This window comes from Pinus tabuliformis, chromosome X, assembly GCF_031772625.1.
Source record: "Pinus tabuliformis cultivar Carrire ecotype Pingquan chromosome X, CPIR1, whole genome shotgun sequence".
Taxonomy (NCBI): Eukaryota; Viridiplantae; Streptophyta; class Pinopsida; order Pinales; family Pinaceae; genus Pinus; species Pinus tabuliformis.
In genome coordinates, this window is record NC_142308.1 from 716,571,433 (window position 1) to 716,590,054 (window position 18,622).

Consider the following 18,622-nt stretch of genomic DNA (forward strand, 5'->3'; position numbering starts at 1 on the left):
ACAGTCTGAAAATCCGAGAGTACCATACCCCAACTCGGATGAGGGAAGCTCTGGTACGGGTGGCCCTCTATAAGAAATCCATGCAAAACCTCCAGGCCAGCTGGATTGGCCTTAAGCTAAGCCCACCACTGCTGCTAGGATTGATGGAAGGCAGCACAAAGAAAGATGATAATGAACAGTGGGAAGAGGTAAACAAAAGGGTTGGGTTTCATATTAGCAAGGAGGACACTACTACAGAGGCTTGGGATGTAAGGGTAGCAGTAAAGGCAATGAAGGATGAAGAGTTGGACTAGTTGCTCAAGGATGAGAAAATATTTTAGCTGGGGGGTGATGATGAGCCCCAAATTTTGGTAACATTTTGGGCTCATTTGGCCTACTTACCTTGCGCAGCCCTTAATTTTTTATCACTTATGCATCATTTCTTAGTATATTCATGTTATTTGTAGGAAGGAGGGCAGTCATTATACCTATGTGGCTAATACATGTTTATTTCAGGTTTTTGACATTAAATGGAGCAAAAACCACGTAGATGGAGGCAAGGAGACATCCAAGGTGGCATTGCGGGTTTGTAGGAAGGTTGTCCACAACCTTGAATGACCTTCCTCGTGATCTCCACCCCAACTCCGAGCTCCAACAGCTATCACCACCGAGCTAGATGGCAGCCAACGGATTCTACAGGAACAACAGTTTATTTTTAGTTGGACAGCCAAGCCCCACTAATTTAGGAGGCCAGCTTGGCCCTCATAATGTATAAATATTGAGGTTGTAGCCTTCGATGGGGACTTTTGAACCTTTGTTGCAGATTTTGAATCACGAGCTATGGCTCTGTTTTGCTCTTTGTAAGCCATTTTTGGCATGTTGTTAGACTTATGATTATGATCTTTTAATAAAAGGCAGGCAGATTTGAGTTCAATCCTGAGTTCTTAGAGGAGCTATAGCTCTCAGGTTTGGGCCCAACCTGAGAGCAATAGGCCTCCTTTCTTTGTATTGTTACTTGTCTTCCCTTTCAGCATTTCATTTCTTTGCCTTGACATGCATTTGGAAAACACAGTCTGCTGATTCGAATTTCTTGATTTGATTAAGTAGGTTAGTTTTATGGATAAAGTGCTTTCAGCAGTTTATATTAGAGAGGATTAGAATTCATCAGAGTTCCAAGAAAAGGTTGATCGTACACTCACTTCCACCTCTGTTTAGAGATTGGGAGTGTAGACTATGCCAACCACCAAAAAACGCAGTTTTACATGTTCATGCAAGCTTTAAAGCAATATTTTCATTGGTAGAAGTGTCGATGCATTCAGATCTTGAGCAATAACTCTTTGTTTCAGCACCATGCACGATTTCTCTCTTAACTTACAACGTTGTTCTTTGGTTTTTAATAAAACAGTTAGAATAGGTTGATGAATTCTCGGTTTTGTGCAAGACAGAGGTGATTTGTTTCATTTACACTGCGCAACACCACTCTATCACTTCCTTATCCTTCTCAGCCGTGCCTAAGCCATCTCCTTACCTCCCAGCTAGATCCTTTGCCCACTAACTCTTCTATTATCCACGTTGTTTTATCTTTTCGGCCTTCCATTGCCTCTACCCTTCTATCGACCAACCAGCTTTACACACCCCCTCTCCATCTCATCTCTCTGTCCATAAGCCATCACAAGCTCCCCTCCCATCCTACCTATCCACCCATACAGCTCATTCACTCCTCCATCACCCAAAACTCCGACTGCAGAACATCCTGTAGAAGTTAGCAGACTTCCTGTAGAAATCCCGAGCTTCCTGTAGGATCCCCTGTAGACATCCTGTAGAGGCTTGCAAACACGGTTGCCAGGCACCTGAACGTTGTGAACTTCTGTGGAATGGTATTAGGGATTCCCTGGAACCTCTCAGAGTCCTCCTGACCTGTCCCAAGCCTTCCTTCCCTCGAACTACCCCTGCAAAGTCAAGACCCAGTAAGAAGCACAGTCATAATAAGTCCAACCACTTGAGAAAAAATACAAAAACATGTTCTCTTCAAATGGAAGTAGTTTAAACTCATGCATCTCATCTCACTAGAAGTAATGACATCATTTTTAGAAGTTGCATTCCCACCATTGCATCGTCAGGATTAAGCTGGTCAGATTAGGGTTTACTAGGGTTTCCATGTTTTGTTGGCTTTCAGTTCATTCTTGCAAAGTAGGTTAATTTCCTTTGAGATAGCTCTCATTCATCACTTAAAAAAGCTTCTTCTGAGAACATATAGAAGTTGGCTTGAGCCCTAGCGGACTTGTGCCAGCTGACCAAGTGACAGCTGCGACAAGAGCTAGTACTTGTGCATACAAAACCATCGCTTCCAAGTTTGTTACGAACTACTGGGTTGATAAAATTAGAGAAGGAAGCTCCAGGAGTTGTAGCATTATTGCTACAATACTGGAGCCCACCAAGATGTCCAATGTAATTCTTTTGAGAAAGGAATATGGACTTCGGATGTTGAGTTACTTCAATACCAAGATAGTAATGAACATAGCCCAAATCAGCCATTTCAAGACCTTTCTTCAATTCCTTCTTTATGGATGCAATGTAGTTTTCATTGTTCCCTGTCATCAAAAGATCATCTACATATACCACAAGATATACAACTGTTTTACCAACTTTCTTGACAAACAAAGTTGCATCATCAAGATCATAATGTTTGAAATTGAGTTTCAGAAGATGCTCAGTCAGTTTTTCATACCAGGCTCATGGTGCTTGTTTGAGGCCATACAAGGTTTTCACAAGTTTGCATACTTTATGTTCATGTATTTTCACAACAAATCCTTCAGGCTGGGACATAAAAACATTTTCTTTTAGATATCCATTCAAGAAAGTAGTTTTTACATCCATTTGATGGACTTTCCAACCGTTCTGAGCTGCTAGGGCAAAGAGTGTCCGGATGGTAGCCCATTTTGCTGTGGGGGCAAAAGTCTCCTCATAATTGATCGCTTCCTTCTGTGCAAAACCTTTTGCCACAAGCCTGGCTTTGTGCTTGTCAAGTGAGCCATCAGCTTTATACTTGTTCTTGTAGACCCACTTGCAACCAATTGGTTTCGTTCCCAATGGAGGATCAACCAGCTTCCAAGTGCCATTCTTTATGAGGGCATCATACTCCTTTTGCATCGCTTCTTTCCATTCATCATGAGAAGCAAATTCTTTGAAGGAAGTTGGTTCAAATCTGTAGACAAATTCAATTCACAATCATAAGAAATATCCATATCAACAGGTGAATTAGAGTCATCTACAACACATCCATTTTGTTGGTTTGAATTTCTAGTTCCTCTCTTTCCAACCTCATCAGGACAAACACTTTCAAGTGTCTTTGTCAGCCACTTTGGGGGACCTTTCTGAGATGGTCCAGGCTGCTCCGTTGATTGAGTTGGGACTGAATCAAGATTGAGTCTCCGAATTCTGTCAATCATATCACTCAAAGTATCATCCGTTGTTGGAGTTTCATGCAGGGGAGAGAGTGCTTCAGAAGAAGATTCCATAGGTTGATCTAGTATAGGAATCCCCCCTTCAAGATGTGGAATTTGATTATCAAATTCTTGAAATGATTTTGCATTTGTGAATCTGTCAAAGCGATCAAGTTGCCTTTCAACAACATTGTCAGTTTTGGATGATTCAAGAAAGATTACATCTCTAGATACAACACACTTTTTGTTGACCTCATCATAGAGATAGTGTGCTTTGGAGGTGTTTGAATACCCCAGGAAGATACACTTACGACTTCTTGCACCAAGTTTGTTTCTATGTACCTTTGGTATCAAGGCATAACAGGTGGAACCAAAGACCCTAAGATGCTTTACTGAAGGAATGTGCCCACACCACATTTCATAAGGAGTCTTGTTTCTGATAGCATTAGATGGACATCTATTCTTTATATATATAGCACATAGAACTGCATCAGCCCAAAACATCATTTTTACATTTTTGAAGAACATCATGGAGCGTACCATATTTAAGAGTGTCCTATTCATTCTTTTAGCTACTTCATTTTGTTGGGGATTATAAGGCATAGTTGTTTGATGTTTGATCCCATGTTGGCGAAGATAGTGTTAGATTCCGTCTTGTCAAGTCAAATGTGAGATTGATTCTTCTTCAAAACCCTGTTTTGAAGAAGAAATCATTAAATGTGTTTTTTAGAATATGTATCAAATTCTCCAGCTCTTCAAAAGGTAGCAGCTTCCTCAACTCCTATCTCTGCAAAAGCACAAACAAAAGAAAACAAAACATCATCAACAATCATGTCCATTTGTTTGATCTGGTCTAAAAGCTGTCTTGTTACAGTTGTCATTTGGTATTGGTTATACAACTCTCCATACATTTGGGTGCTCAGATCTGGTTACTTAGCCAAGGAATCGCTGGAATGAAAGGCATACTTTAATCTCTTGACAAGCATATGCCTGCGGCCTTGTTGCTTAACCTCTGCTGCAGACTTCTTGGCACATGGATTTACATTATGTAGGTATGGTTTATCTCTGGTTAGGGAAAACCCCTGTGCAAAGATTTGAAGTAGTCGGAGCTATAAACAAGTTAGAGATTGTCACTCCTAATGCGACCTCATTTTTGAAGGTTTTAGCGCTTGAATTAGGGAATTCCTGAAGCAGTTCTTAATCTGAAGGCTCGGCCCCTCTATTAGAGCAAGATTTGAATCATTCTTTAAAGATAACGTTATTGAACAGACCTATATTTTGAGGTTTTTGAGGCATACTTTAGTCCATCATTGGATGCAAGCAATCAAGCCCAACTCCCTCACGTATAAAAATAAGGAGAAAAGGTCACCATAACAATGAACAATCCTGTCAGTAAATTGATGTGGCATTTGGTGATGTTTAAGGAGAAAATTCATTACACAAATCAGTTTGTTGATGGGCCAATACATGACTGCAATAAAACAATTGTGTATATCTCTAACTGATTGATTCAAGGCACCTTTTGAGCAAAACATTGGCAAAGAGCTGGGATGTCTGTGCGCGGAGTGCGGTAGCTGAGTATGTGCAACAGTGTGGAGGAGGGAGTTTCAGCTCAATATTTGGTGCATGGGAGAGTTGTGCAAATGCTTGATAATGGCGTACTCAAATGATGGAATGAACTCTTTTGCGAGGCTCTTGTTGTGGGGAAAAATGCCTATTTAGGACGATCCTATCCACCTAAGGTGTGACAACGCCTTAGCAACAAACGAATACAGCTATCATGATTTCTTCCTTTATGAAATATGAAAGAGAGGAGATCGGCAGACTTACCGTTATCTTCCGGTTGTCCCTCGAACTAGATCCTCTTCTCTTTGTGTGTCCACAGCTACTTGCCTCCTCGTTCGATCAAGAGAACAACTACTTGAATCCCACGAGATCACAAGAGAACAACTACCTGTGACAAGAGAACAACTACTTGCAACAAGAGAAGAACACGATACAAAGGCAAATATACATATTCATAAATGATTCAGGATTAGAAGTAAATCAAATATACTAATGTAATTACACAAAATACGCCAGCATATAGGAAAGAATCAAGATAGCTTTATTGAAAGTAACAGGGTTCAGGAAGAGATACAACCCATAGGGCTCCAACCCAACATCTCCTTCCCAGTAGAATGGAATTCCTTCTTCAGCTCCTTTCAAAGCATAACACACCCAATGTTTCTAGCCACAAACCAACAACAATTCTTTGCAAATACCAAATTCCAGCCTCCCTGATCTCATGTAGAAGAGATCTATATATAGGGTTATTGGAGAGAGGATGAGTAAGCTTGAGACTGGTCTGAGACTGACTAGTGTCCTCTCCCACTTCAGTTCTTGAGTCCACTTGGAGGTTCTTGCTTCCACTTGGATATTTGGAACCTCTTACTCATCACTAGTCGAATTCCTTGATCCAAGTGTCATTTTGGAAGCTTCCTGGGCATTGACACCTTGAGAAATGACTCTGCCACTTGTCCAAACTCGCTCAACGCAGGTAGCCTTCTTTGCAGTTGACATTCACCGCAGGTAGACAGTGGAGCAGTTGACATTCAGCGCAGATGCTCAGTGGAGCAGTTGACATGATCCAGAATTGCCTTGTTTTTGAGTGTTTTCAGGTGGAGAACTTCTGTGAATTGCTGTGGTTTGCTGGCCTTGTTCCTTTAGGGGTAGGAACAACATGTTTAGGGACTTTGGATCCCTTGATTATTGACATTTCATGCTCAGTGATGCAAGGCACAAAAATATCTATAACAGTTGCCCCCTAAAGTATGAGGTCGTTTATCGGGTGAAATGCTTTATCCAGGAGGGTCCGAAGTTCATCCATCTGCTGGGAGGAGACCTGTAATAAAATACAATACAATACATTATGATTCATACTGCTTTCATGATCTGGCTGAGGCGGGCATTCCCATGCTCAACTTTATAAATTCATTTTGGTACATAGAACAGACGATAGTCTGATGGTAGACTGATAATTTTAGTGAAATTATCATCCTTTGAGTAGGATGATCATCTGTTGCAATGATGTACATGTCAAATGTCTTTATTTTTCCTGAATATATATCGCAACCTGGATGGATGAAACTAGATCCGGGGTCTTCAAACTCGTTCGATCTTCACTCTAAGTACAAGTCGATCCATGTGAGAATTGCGCTGAAGTCGGACATGGAAAGACATCGCTTGATTACCGGTCAATGATGTAAACCGTTAACAAGCGCGAGAGGAATCACCGATAATGATAATGACCCTCAAGGTACTGCAGTACAATTCACGTGGTGTGAATAAAGGACTTGGCGTCGAACACCACGCGAAATCTTCTGGTCGAAGGTCATTGATGTATACCTGTCGCCGGAAGTGAGAAACTTGCCATTGAGGCATGCAAGCTTCAAAGTACTGAAGGGGTTGTTCCTAGATCAACTCCTTGGATAATGAGCTGATGTCGACAAGGAGCGATCCGTCAAAGGAGGGCCTTAATGAATCCCACATCAGTGACACGGAACGGAGCTAATGATTTTTATGGAGGTGAAAACAATCTGTGACATATGATTCAGGGTGGCGGTCATGAATGGATGAAGGATAATGTATGGCAGTGGATGGGACCCGGTTGACTCTTTCTGAACGACTTCTCTTGAACATATGGCGACACTGATGCGATGGATCGGTAGCATTACCGCAGATATGGATGGTATGGCAAGACCATGGTGATGTGACCGGTGAATGAAACAACCCAACCCGAATGTGATACGGAGGAAAAGTGTCATGTTCAAGAGCGACCTGCTACCATCAAAGTTTTCTTGATTTTTCCCAATTTTCCCCCAGTCATTGCTGACCAGTACCTCTTTATTTTTGTCAAGCTTGAGGAGGATAACATATGCTTGTTCTATAACCTGCCCTTCGGGCAAGCCTATCGCTATGTTTTAACGAGCCTAGCGATAGTGAAACTCGTTCTCGTCTAAAGACAAGTTTGTCGCTATTTAATAATTTTAACGAGTCTAACAACAAGGATAACTCGGTCCTTTTCATTTTTAGAGAGTCTGAAAAGGTACATAAAGTTAACTCCAAAATTCCTTTTTCGTCATCTAATCCCTTAAGTCCGAAAAAGTATAAAACAATACAGAAGGGATGAGTTTTCGATAACTTTAACGAGCCGAATAAAACAAGCGCTCTACCTTTTTGTGCAATAATCCCTCAGGTCCAAAAAGATTAAAATCTAGAGGAGGGATAGCTCTTCCGGTCCTTTAACGAGCTGGAAGGCCAAAACTCGGCAATCTTTTCATATTTTACGAGTCAGTTGAAAAGAGCTTAAAGAAGACTCGTCTTTTGAGGAACGAGTGATAAACAGGGATAGCAATTGATTCCAGGTACAGGTTGGAATTTTCCAATCACGGCAGTGTCACAAGGATGGCTAGGTGAAATCACTCTTCGCAGCTGTTCCTCAAAATGGGTAAACAATCATATGGAGGTGAACGATCGGCCAAATGAAAGTGGAGGTGGCAGGTGAAAACACGACCAAGGCTTTTATGGCTGATAAATTTATGATCACAGCGGTTATTTACCAGGATAGGTTCATTTTTAGTTAAAAATGAGCTTAAACTCTGGAGGAAACATTGCTCACTGCTTATATTTATTTTTTAACGAGCATGAAGACCGCGTTAAAACTGCTCGGATCTTGCGTTTATTTTTTAACGAGCATGAACTTTATGCTAAAACTGCTCGATTACCCAGTCTTTTGATAAGAGTGTCTCATGAAAGATCCCATTTTTTATAGAGCTTGCGCCTTACCAAAGCTATGCTTACTCTCCTTTCTTTATGCAAGTTCGGAAACGGCTAATCCTATGAGTTTAAAGGGTTAGACCTACAGGTTTAAAGGGAGGACCTAAAAATTTAAAAAATAAATAGTTGCCCCTTGCTTGCACTCCAAAAGGTTTGCATGCCCCCAGGTATAAAACAGAGTTTCAAGGTTACCTCTACTTACCCTCTGCCAAAACATTTGTTTTAATCGAGAGAGGCTTACCTCTTTCAGGTTACCCAAAAATTGTCTCGTTAATCTTTCAAACAAAACACTTCCTCGGCAATGTCTACCGAAATAGACAAGGGTGGATGACTGTTGTCAAACACGTAACTTTGACAAAAGAATCTTATTCTAGAACAACCCCTCTTCCATCCACGGACAGGGTACGGACTAGTCATATTCTCCCGCGGAAATCTATCCTATACCCAAAGTTTCCCTGCCGAAGCAGGCCAGGATGCATGCCCCCTGGGTTCCAGTCATATCCTCCGGGATTACTCGCGCTCATCAGGAGGACGGACCGTGGGTTGAGACACTTATTGCATGAATAGACCATTTAGGGATGGCACCTGACTATTTGCGATGTGTGATCCGGGAAACGAAAGTTGGTCCACGAGCTTGACCATTCTTCCTTCATGCGGAAAACACATTACTCTAAAGAGTGAGGAGACTACAGCTCCCATGCAATATATATAGTCTCGTCCAAGGAGTAGGTTATAATCCAAGGGTCCTTGAATGACCATCACGTTCATTTGAACGGTCTTCCCTTTCAATGTTATAGGCACATTGGGGAGGATCCCTAAAGGTCGACTGGTTCCTTTATCAAAACCTGATAGATTTCTCATCTCAGGTAAGAGTGCTGGCAAACCAAGCGCTCTCCAAGCAATAGAGGAAAGGATACTCACAGATGCCCCCTCATCAATGACAGTGCCAGCCATTACCATTCTGTATATTTGACAAATAATTCTGAATGGCACACTGGCTGGCAACCGGGGTCTGCCTAGTTGGTTCCAATCAAAAGACACAACCAGGTTGCTTGGTGGTGGGACCGAATATACGGCCGGATAGCGCTCTGATGAACTTCCTTCCTGCGACAAAGGAATGGTGGCATTGCCCCCTTGATCATCAGAGTCAGTGCTGATGAAGAGAACTTGGACGATGTCGTCTGTATTCTCCTCTGTGATGGTGTCATTCGAAGATGGAGCCTCTGAAGGCAAAACCGGGTCAACTGCCGTATCAACCTTTTGACTTTCGTCAGGCATGGATCCAGACGGTTCTTCTTCAATGACAGGTGCTTCGGATGACCATCTAAGTGGCTCGGCCGGATTCTCAACTAGTGAGGGACTTGGCAGGAGTCTTTGATATCCAGGAGGAAGATTCGCTCGTAAGATCGGGCGATCTTCCAGAACTCTTTTTGCCTCGTCTAAGAAGGGACAACGGTGGATGGCGTGATCGCCTTCACACAGTCTGCAGGGAAATTTAACTCTCCCATTCTGTCCTGGAGCTTCACTCCCACTAGTTGACGGTGAGCAATCGACATGGCTATCAGAGGTCGATGCTCCCGAATTGTGCAAACGGGGGGACCAGTCTCTTAGTATCCGTGGGATACAGGGACAATCTCTATGGAAGTGGCCGCCCCTGCATATGATGCATGGCGATTTAGGCCTTACAAGTGCGGTGTGTGGATTTTCGTTAGATGACATTTGTTTGCCCCCAGTCGCCTTAGGCTCCTTCTTCTTCTCCTTCTTCTCCTTAGGAACCCGATTTTTTGATCGACCAGTTCCGTCAAGCGAAGAGGAAGGAGGGGAGGAAGATGAAGTGGAAGGCTGGGAGGCAACTCTTGTATGATCTAACTGTTGACTCGACTGTTCAGGAGTGGTGGTATTCTGAACGACATTGGTCGAAAAGAGCCAAACTGGTAGTCCAATTGTCAATCTTGGAAGCGACAATGTGGCCATGTGGGGCGCACCAACATCTCCCCAAGAGGAGAAGGGACTAGGATTTCCACCCAAGGGAACTCCTTGGTTGGTGTGCTCCATCTTTTCAACCTAAAGATCAACGCATGATTAAAGGGTGATTGTTCAGTTTAAAATAAATTGTTAACGACGCTTTTAGACACAACTTGCTTTTTCAGTTTTAAAGAGTCGAGAAAAAGCTAAAGATGACTCTAGTCTCCTTCGATGTTTTAACGAGCCCGAAGTGACAAATGCTCGGATGGAATTTTTCTGTTATAGAGTCTGGAAAAGGCCAAAAGAAACTGCTCTGGAGATCTAGTCAGAGGGTGTGCCAAACCTTTCGCAAAACCACAGAATACGTTTTACGGTACGGGTGGTCGATCTTCGTGAATGCTGTGTTCACTGCATTGTGATCAGTAGGGCGGCCGAAACGGCTTCCTAAGGATAAAAGATATATGCCTATAGGGGTCTCCCAATATATACGCGACGGTACGTGGGAGCACAATCCGTATTAGCGCCACCGACTCTTAGGAGGAATCACCCACCTTCTTCGAGATCGACAGTCACTATGTTTAACGACGCCGGAACACGTCTCTAGCCTAGACCTCTATGTTGTGCGTTATCTTACAAAGCGTTGTTAGGTTCATTCAGTTTATTTTAGGTTGATCTTTTTAAAGTTTGCCTTTCAAGGTTCACCACGAGATGTATGATACAAATTCCTAAATGCAGTCTAAGATGATAAGCAAGCTTTACAATCTTTCAACTTTGAAAATCCTAGCTACTAAGGGAAAAGAGAGCGACTATCTTTTCTCAAAGAGCAATCAGCACACTCTAATGCACTTTCCCTAAATCCAACATGCAAACTTATCAAATGCAAAATGCACAATGCAGGTGTTTGTTTTCACTTTCTTAGTATAAATGCCTACAAAGAAAGCTTTTTGCACAACTTTGAATTTGCTTTTACAATGATCAAAATAAACAAGTTCTTTTTCTTCAAAATCAACAAGGGTAGAAGAGATTACAATCACTTTGCGATTTTCGAAATAAAGACTCGTTTTGATACTTTGAAAAGAACAAATTCAAACCAATAAGCAAAAGTAAAAACTATAATCAATCTGAACAAACAGCCAATGAACTCTCTTCTAAGATCACTTTCAATCAGATCTGAATCAAAGGCTATAGAAAGACTACTTTACTCATGCAAAGGAAGACTGTAAATGACGCCACAAACACATAAAAACATTCACAATCTTTTTGTACAAAAATGGGGCGGAATTCAGGCAAAGAAAAGGGTTATCAGACCAGCACCTATACTTGGTTAAAGGCTGCAAAAACAGAGATCAAAACAGGGCAAAAAAGGACAAAGAACCCCAGCTGCACAAGGCCACACTGGTTCAGCGCAGGTCCAACACTGTCAGTTTGACATTCAGCGCAGGTAGCCCCTTCGGGACCTGCGTTGAAATGCAGACTGCCTTCACAGTGCCTGCGCTGAAGAGAGAAACTCTCGTTTCTCTTGGTTTCTGGGTCACAAAATGCTCAAAAATCAACTGTTTCAGGCCAAATCAGAAACACAAGCAAGGTATAAACAGAGAGATGCTTTGATAGGGTACTAAAGACTATCACAAGGATCAATCAAATCATTTGTGGATCTAGTTTAAATCATAGACAAGTCCAACATACTAGATCAAAGCATCAACTTTTACTTTGCATCCGGGAAAGATGCAGTTCAAGAGTTGCTGTCAAGTCTATGAAGTAAACAAATGACAGAAACACAAATGAAATGAATAAACAAGTTCTTCCCCAGCGGAGTCGCCAATTTGTTGTGGGGAAAAATGCCTATTTAGGACGATCCTATCCACCTAAGGTGTGACAGCGCCTTAGCAACAAACGAATACAACTATCATGATTTCTTCCTTTATGAAATATGAAAGAGAGGAGATCGGCAGACTTACCGTTATCTTCCGGTTGTCCCTCGAACTAGATCCTCTTCTCTTTGTTTGTCCATAGCTACTTGCCTCCTCGTTCGATCAAGAGAACAACTACTTGAATCCCACGAGATCACAAGAGAACAACTACCTGTGACAAGAGAACAACTACTTGCAACAAGAGAAGAACACGATATAAAGGCAAATATACATATTCATAAATGATTCAGGATTAGAAGTAAATCAAATATACTAATGCAATTACACAAAATACACCAGCATATAGGAAAGAATCAAGATAGCTTTATTGAAAGTAACAGGGTTCAGGAAGAGATACAACCCATAGGGCTCCAACCCAGCATCTCCTTCCCAGCAAAATGGAATTCCTTCTTCAGCTCCTTTCAAAGCATAACACACCCAATGTTTCTAGCCACAAACCAACAACAATTCTTTGCAAATACCAAATTCCAGCCTCCCTGATCTCATGTAGAAGAGATCTATATATAGGGTTATTGGAGAGAGGATGAGTCAGCTTGAGACTGGTCTGAGACTGACTAGTGTCCTCTCCCACTTCAGTTCTTGAGTCCACTTGGAGGTTCTTGCTTCCACTTGGAGATTTGGAACCTCTTACTCATCATTAGTCGAATTCCTTGATCCAAGTGTCATTTTGGAAGCTTCCTGGGCATTGACACCTTGAGAAATGACTCTGCCACTTGTCCAAACTCGCTTAGCACAGGTAGCCTTCTTTGCAGTTGACATTCAACGCAGGTAGACAGTGGAGCAGTTGACATTCAACGCAGATGCTCAGTGGAGCAGTTGACATGATCCAGAATTGCCTTGTTTTTGAGTGTTTTCAGGTGGAGAACTTCTGTGAATTGCTGTGGTTTGCTGGCCTTGTTCCTTTAGGGGTAGGAACAACATGTTTAGGGACTTTGGATCCCTTGATTATTGACATTTCATGCTCAGTGATGCAAGGCACAAAAATGTCTATAACAACTCTACAAAATGGGACCATGGAGGGATTCTTTAAACTCATTTCATACTTCCAAACACAATCTGAACCTGCCTACTGTGGATTGGCTACTCTTGTAGTTGTTCTCAATGCTCTTGCAATTGATCCTGGAAGAAAATGGAAGGGGCCTTGGCGCTGGTTTGATGAATCGATGCTGGACTGTTGTGAACCTTTGGAAAAGGTGAAAGTTGATGGCATGCCTAGCTAATTGTTCTGGAGCTAAGGTTGAAGCTTTCCGCTCTAATCAAAGTTCTATTGATGAATTCCGGAGATTTGTAGCAAAGTGTGCTTCTTCTGAAGATTGCCATGTGATTACATCATATCATAGAGCTCCACTAAAGCAGACAGGATCTGGCCATTTTTCACCGATTGGTGGATACCATGCTGGAAAAGACATGGCACTTGTTTTAGATGTCGCTCGATTCAAGTATCCTCCCCATTGGGTTCCACTTTCACTTCTTTGGGAGGCAATGAATACCATAGACGAAACGACTCAAAAATACAGGGGGTTTATGCTAATCTTGAAGCACCAGCAGGGTCCATCCTTACTTTATACTCTGGTTCTGCAGCTTCTGAAAGCAGAAGGTTTTGACAGTGTAGAAAAAATCCTTTCTGCAGTTTTTGAATCATTACCTGCAAATCTTACAGATTTCATCAAGTGGATTGCCGAAGTTAGAAGGTTGGACAACTCTGAGAAAACTGTAGATAAGGAAGAAGCTGAGCGAATTGCTATCAAGGGAGAATTATTGCAACAAATAAAGGAAACAGAAATCTACAAGGTTGCGGATAAGTGGTCTTCGTCTGCAACCTCATGATGCACTTTATCATGGTCTACTGAAGATAATTCGTTGGAGATAATTGAAAATGTTTGCTGCCAAAGGGAAGCCACCCAATGTGAACTGATTGGTGTATCGAAAGAGTGTTTTTGTAATAAGGCTTGTATGCAAAGATCAAGAACAAGTGACAATTTCCCAGTTTGCTCTAAGGCTTTTGAGATCGCAAGAATAAAAGACAAATCTGAAACTAACAGAGCCAGTTAAAATAAAAATCGGGAATCCTATCCACTTAACACCTTTACTGCTATGTGGACCTGCCAAGGAGCATCACTTATGTACGTGTCAGCAAATTAGTAGATCCAATTGAAACTATTCTTCAGATTTCCTTATTCGAATGACCAACGCATTTCCAGAGATTTGGGGGGGCGGTTGTAATTTCTAGAATGTGCAAAGTGGCAGAGAACAAGATATGATTGCTTATTTCTGTCTTCACGCTGGAATAATGGAAGGCTTTCTATATTTAAGAGAAAATGGAGGATTCTGTGCTATCTTCATGCCTTTAGTTGAAACATCGCCCCTGTTTTGGGGATCGATCTGTTGTGTGTTTTTTTTTTTTAAGAATAATTTATTTAATGTATAAAGATAATCATTTGAAGGAGTGGGAGAGAGAATTCTGAGTGCTGAGAGGTGTGTGTAACAGAGCTTCATTGTACAGTTTTTGACAAAGATTTTTAGTGAAATTACACAGCTCTGACTTCTGAGATTCATGTGGTATGAAAGTTAGCATAAGTTTTTCTTCTGTTTCATATGTAAACTGTTATGTTTCATTTCACTTCATGATCATTTCTAGTTGAACAAATGAAGTGTTAAGGTAGAATTCATCATTTGTATGCTCTGCCTTTAAGTTTGTTCAATGTTTCATGTTTTCTTCTGTTTGACAAGGATTCATCTTCTATGCCCTTGTCAGCTCCTCAGCAGTCTTGCCATCCCATTTAATCTCAATTTGATGTTAAATTTCTTGCCTACCTTACCTCAGTCGATAATCTGTGTTTTTTATTATATTTCTCTGTTCAAGCTGTTTCTTTGCCCCATGCAGCCCAGAAAAACCCCGTCATTTTATTAAAAAACCCTAAAAATCCCAAATCAACCCTTTGATCAGTTTTCTAGCCTAAAATCAGCGTTACCCTATTGGTTATCTCGCCCATTGAAGATTTTGACCGAGATAGACCGGAGAGAGCCCTCTCCTGCCCCGTAGGGCTAGCTACGAGGCTAAGTGGTTTGATGTTGCCTTGAGGTTTACCTTTCTCAGCCTGAGGTGAAATTTCAAGCGCTAACATATTGGCGACCATACTGGGGAGAACATTCGACTTGTTGATTGTCTTGTCCCAGTACATGAAATCAAATTGCATATCTGATGCTGATGGTGGACAACAGTCAGATACATATGCAGGCTGAACCATTCACCTGGCGACTCCAACTCGATCCAGACATTCCAGTGCTTGTTGATTCACTCATACAATGGTAGGGTATGTGGCAAACCCTGCACTTTGTGAAGCTCTAAACGAAGTTAGAGAGTGGTTAGTGGATATTGAAATTAATGAAGAATTTTTCAGTACCTTCCTTCACTGTTTGAAATCTCCGAAGTATCATCTTGAAGCTAAAACTGGTGTCTGTGAGTTAATTGTTGAAAAAATTGAAAAGGAGATTCAATGTTTAGATGAGCAGATCCAGTCATATGATTTCCAAGACCCTAAAAAGTTTTTGGAAATCCTTCCTCCATCGAAACAAGAAATAACAGACTTGCCTACAGATGTTTACATTGACAGTGTGCAGCTGGAAGTATGTCTTGTAGAGTTGGGGCAGCCAACAGAGTCTGGCTTTCGCGATCCAATAGCAACATACATGGACACATTTTTCAGTGTGATTGTTAGATCAGGCTGCCTTGTACGTGACCAGGCTCATTACGCGCATGAAGGGCTGCCAGCAATTACATCTGTGTCCTCGTGGAAGCATTCTCGAGCGACATCATTTTCAGGTTTACTTGAATGGTTAATCTGGCATTTTAGTATTACCTGATCTATTGTTTGTACAACATATTAGAGTAGATTTTGTAAATAAATAAGCAGCCATAAGGGCAGCATCTTGTTTTAGTTTGCTTGAAGATTGTTAAGTCGTTTTTCAGTCATTTCAGTCTTGAGATCAAATCAGTTTGAGTTGATTTTCAGTTGTGTTGATGATGACTCCATTGCCCAATGGATGGAGGCACTGTCTGCTCTCCCAAAGTTCTACGGTTCTTGGCACCTCCAAAAAGCGGTAGCTGCCATCCCAAGTGGAGCCGATGTTAGACTCCGTCTTGTCAAGTCAAATGTGAGATTGATTCTTCTTCAAAACCCTGTTTTGAAGAAGAAATCATTAAATGTGTTTTTTAGAATATGTATCAAATTCTCCAGCTCTTCAAAAGGCAGCAGCTTCCTCAACTCCTATCTCTGCAAAAGCACAAACAAAAGAAAACAAAACATCATCAGCAATCATGTCCATTTGTTTGATCTGGTCTAGAAGCTGTCTTGTTACAGTTGTCATTTGGTTATTGGTTATACAACTCTCCATACATTTGGGTGCTCAGATTTGGTTACTTAGCCAAGGAATCGCTAGAATGAAAGGCATACTTTAATCTCTTGACAAGCATATGCCTGCGGCCTTGTTGCTTAACCTCTGCTGCAGACTTCTTGGCACATGGATTTACATTATGTAGGTATGGTTTATCTCTGGTTAGGGAAAACCCCTGTGCAAAGATTTGAAGTAGTCGGAGCTATAAACAAGTTAGAGATTGTCACTCCTAATGCGACCTCATTTTTGAAGGTTTTAGCGCTTGAATTAGGGAATTCCTGAAGCAGTTCTTAATCTGAAGGCTCGACCCCTCTATTAGAGCAAGATTTGAATCATTCTTTAAAGATAACGTTATTGAACAGACCTATATTTTGAGGTTTTTGAGGCATACTTTAGTCCATCATTGGATGCAAGCAATCAAGCCCTGCTCCCTCACGTATAAAAATAAGGAGAAAAGGTCACCATAACAATGAACAATCCTGTCAGTAAATTGATGTGGCATTTGGTGATGTTTAAGGAGAAAATTCATTACACAAATCAGTTTGTTGATGGGCCAATACAGGACTGCAATAAAACAATTGTGTATATCTCTAACTGATTGATTCAAGGCACCTTTTGAGCAAAACATTGGCAAAGAGCTGGGATGTCTGTGCGCAGAGTGCGGTAGCTGAGTATGCGCAACAGTGTGGAGAAGGGAGTTTCAACTCAAGATTTGGTGCATGGGAGAGTTGTGCAAATGCTTGATAATGGCGTACTCAAATGATGGAATGAACTCTTTTGCGAGGCTCTACAAAATGGGACCATGGAGGGATTCTTTAAACTCATTTCATACTTCCAAACACAATCTGAACCTGCCTACTGTGGATTGGCTACTCTTGCAGTTGTTCTCAATGCTCTTGCAATTGATCCTGGAAGAAAATGGAAGGGGTCTTGGCGCTGGTTTGATGAATCGATGCTGGACTGTTGTGAACCTTTGGAAAAGGTGAAAGTTGATGGCATGCCTAGCTAATTGTTCTGGAGCTAAGGTTGAAGCTTTCCACTCTAATCAAAGTTCTATTGATGAATTCCGGAGATTTGTAGCAAAGTGTGCTTTTTCTGAAGATTGCCATGTGATTACATCATATCATAGAGCTCTGCTAAAGCAGACAGGATCTGGCCTTTTTTCACCGACTGGTGGATACCATGCTAGAAAAGACATGGCACTTGTTTTAGATGTCGCTCGATTCAAGTATCCTCCCATTGGGTTCCACTTTCATTTCTTTGGGAGGCAATGAATACCATAGACGAAACGACTCAAAATACAGGGGGTTTATGCTAATCTTGAAGCACCAGCAGGGTCCATCCTTACTTTATACTCTGGTTCTGCAGCTTCTGAAAGCAGAAGGTTTTGACAGTGTAGAAAAAATCCTTTTTGCAGTTTTTGAATCATTACCTGCAAATCTTACAGATTTCATCAAGTGGATTGCCGAAGTTAGAAGGTTGGACAGCTCTGAGAAAACTGTAGATAAGGAAGAAGCTGAGCGAATTGCTATCAAGGGAGAATTATTGCAACAAATAAAGGAAACAAAAATCTACAAGGTTGCAGATAAGTGGTCTTCATCTGCAACCTCATGCTGCACTTTATCATGGTCTACTGAAGATAATTCATTGGAGATAATTGAAAATGTTTGCTGCCAAAGGGAAACCACCCAATGTGAACTAATTGGTGTATCGAAAGAGTGTTTTTGTAATAAGGCTTGTATGCAAAGAGCAAGCACAAGTGACAATTTCCCAGTTTGCTCTAAGGCTTTTGAGATCGCAAGAATAAAAGACAAATCTGAAACTAACGGAGCCAGTTAAAATAAAAATCGGGAATCCTATCCGCTTAACACCTTTACTGCTATGTGGACCTGCCAAGGAGCATCACTTATGTACGTGTCAGCAAATTAGTAGATCCAATTAAAACTATTCTTCAGATTTCCTTATTCGAATGACCAACGCATTTCCAGAGATTTGGGGGGGGCGGTTGTAATTTCCAGAATGTGCAAAGTGGCAGAGAACAAGATATGATTGCTTATTTCTGTCTTCACGCTGGAATAATGGAAGGCTTTC

General features: G+C 41.5%; 2 pseudogenes; both read left to right on the forward strand.

Moving 5' to 3' along the window:
- The first annotated feature begins 13,138 nt into the window (after window positions 1-13,138).
- Window positions 13,139-14,050, forward strand: LOC149141974 (glutathione gamma-glutamylcysteinyltransferase 1-like; annotated as a pseudogene).
- A 3,268-nt stretch (window positions 14,051-17,318) lies between these two features.
- Window positions 17,319-18,370, forward strand: LOC149141975 (glutathione gamma-glutamylcysteinyltransferase 1 pseudogene; annotated as a pseudogene).
- Window positions 18,371-18,622: the final 252 nt, after the last annotated feature.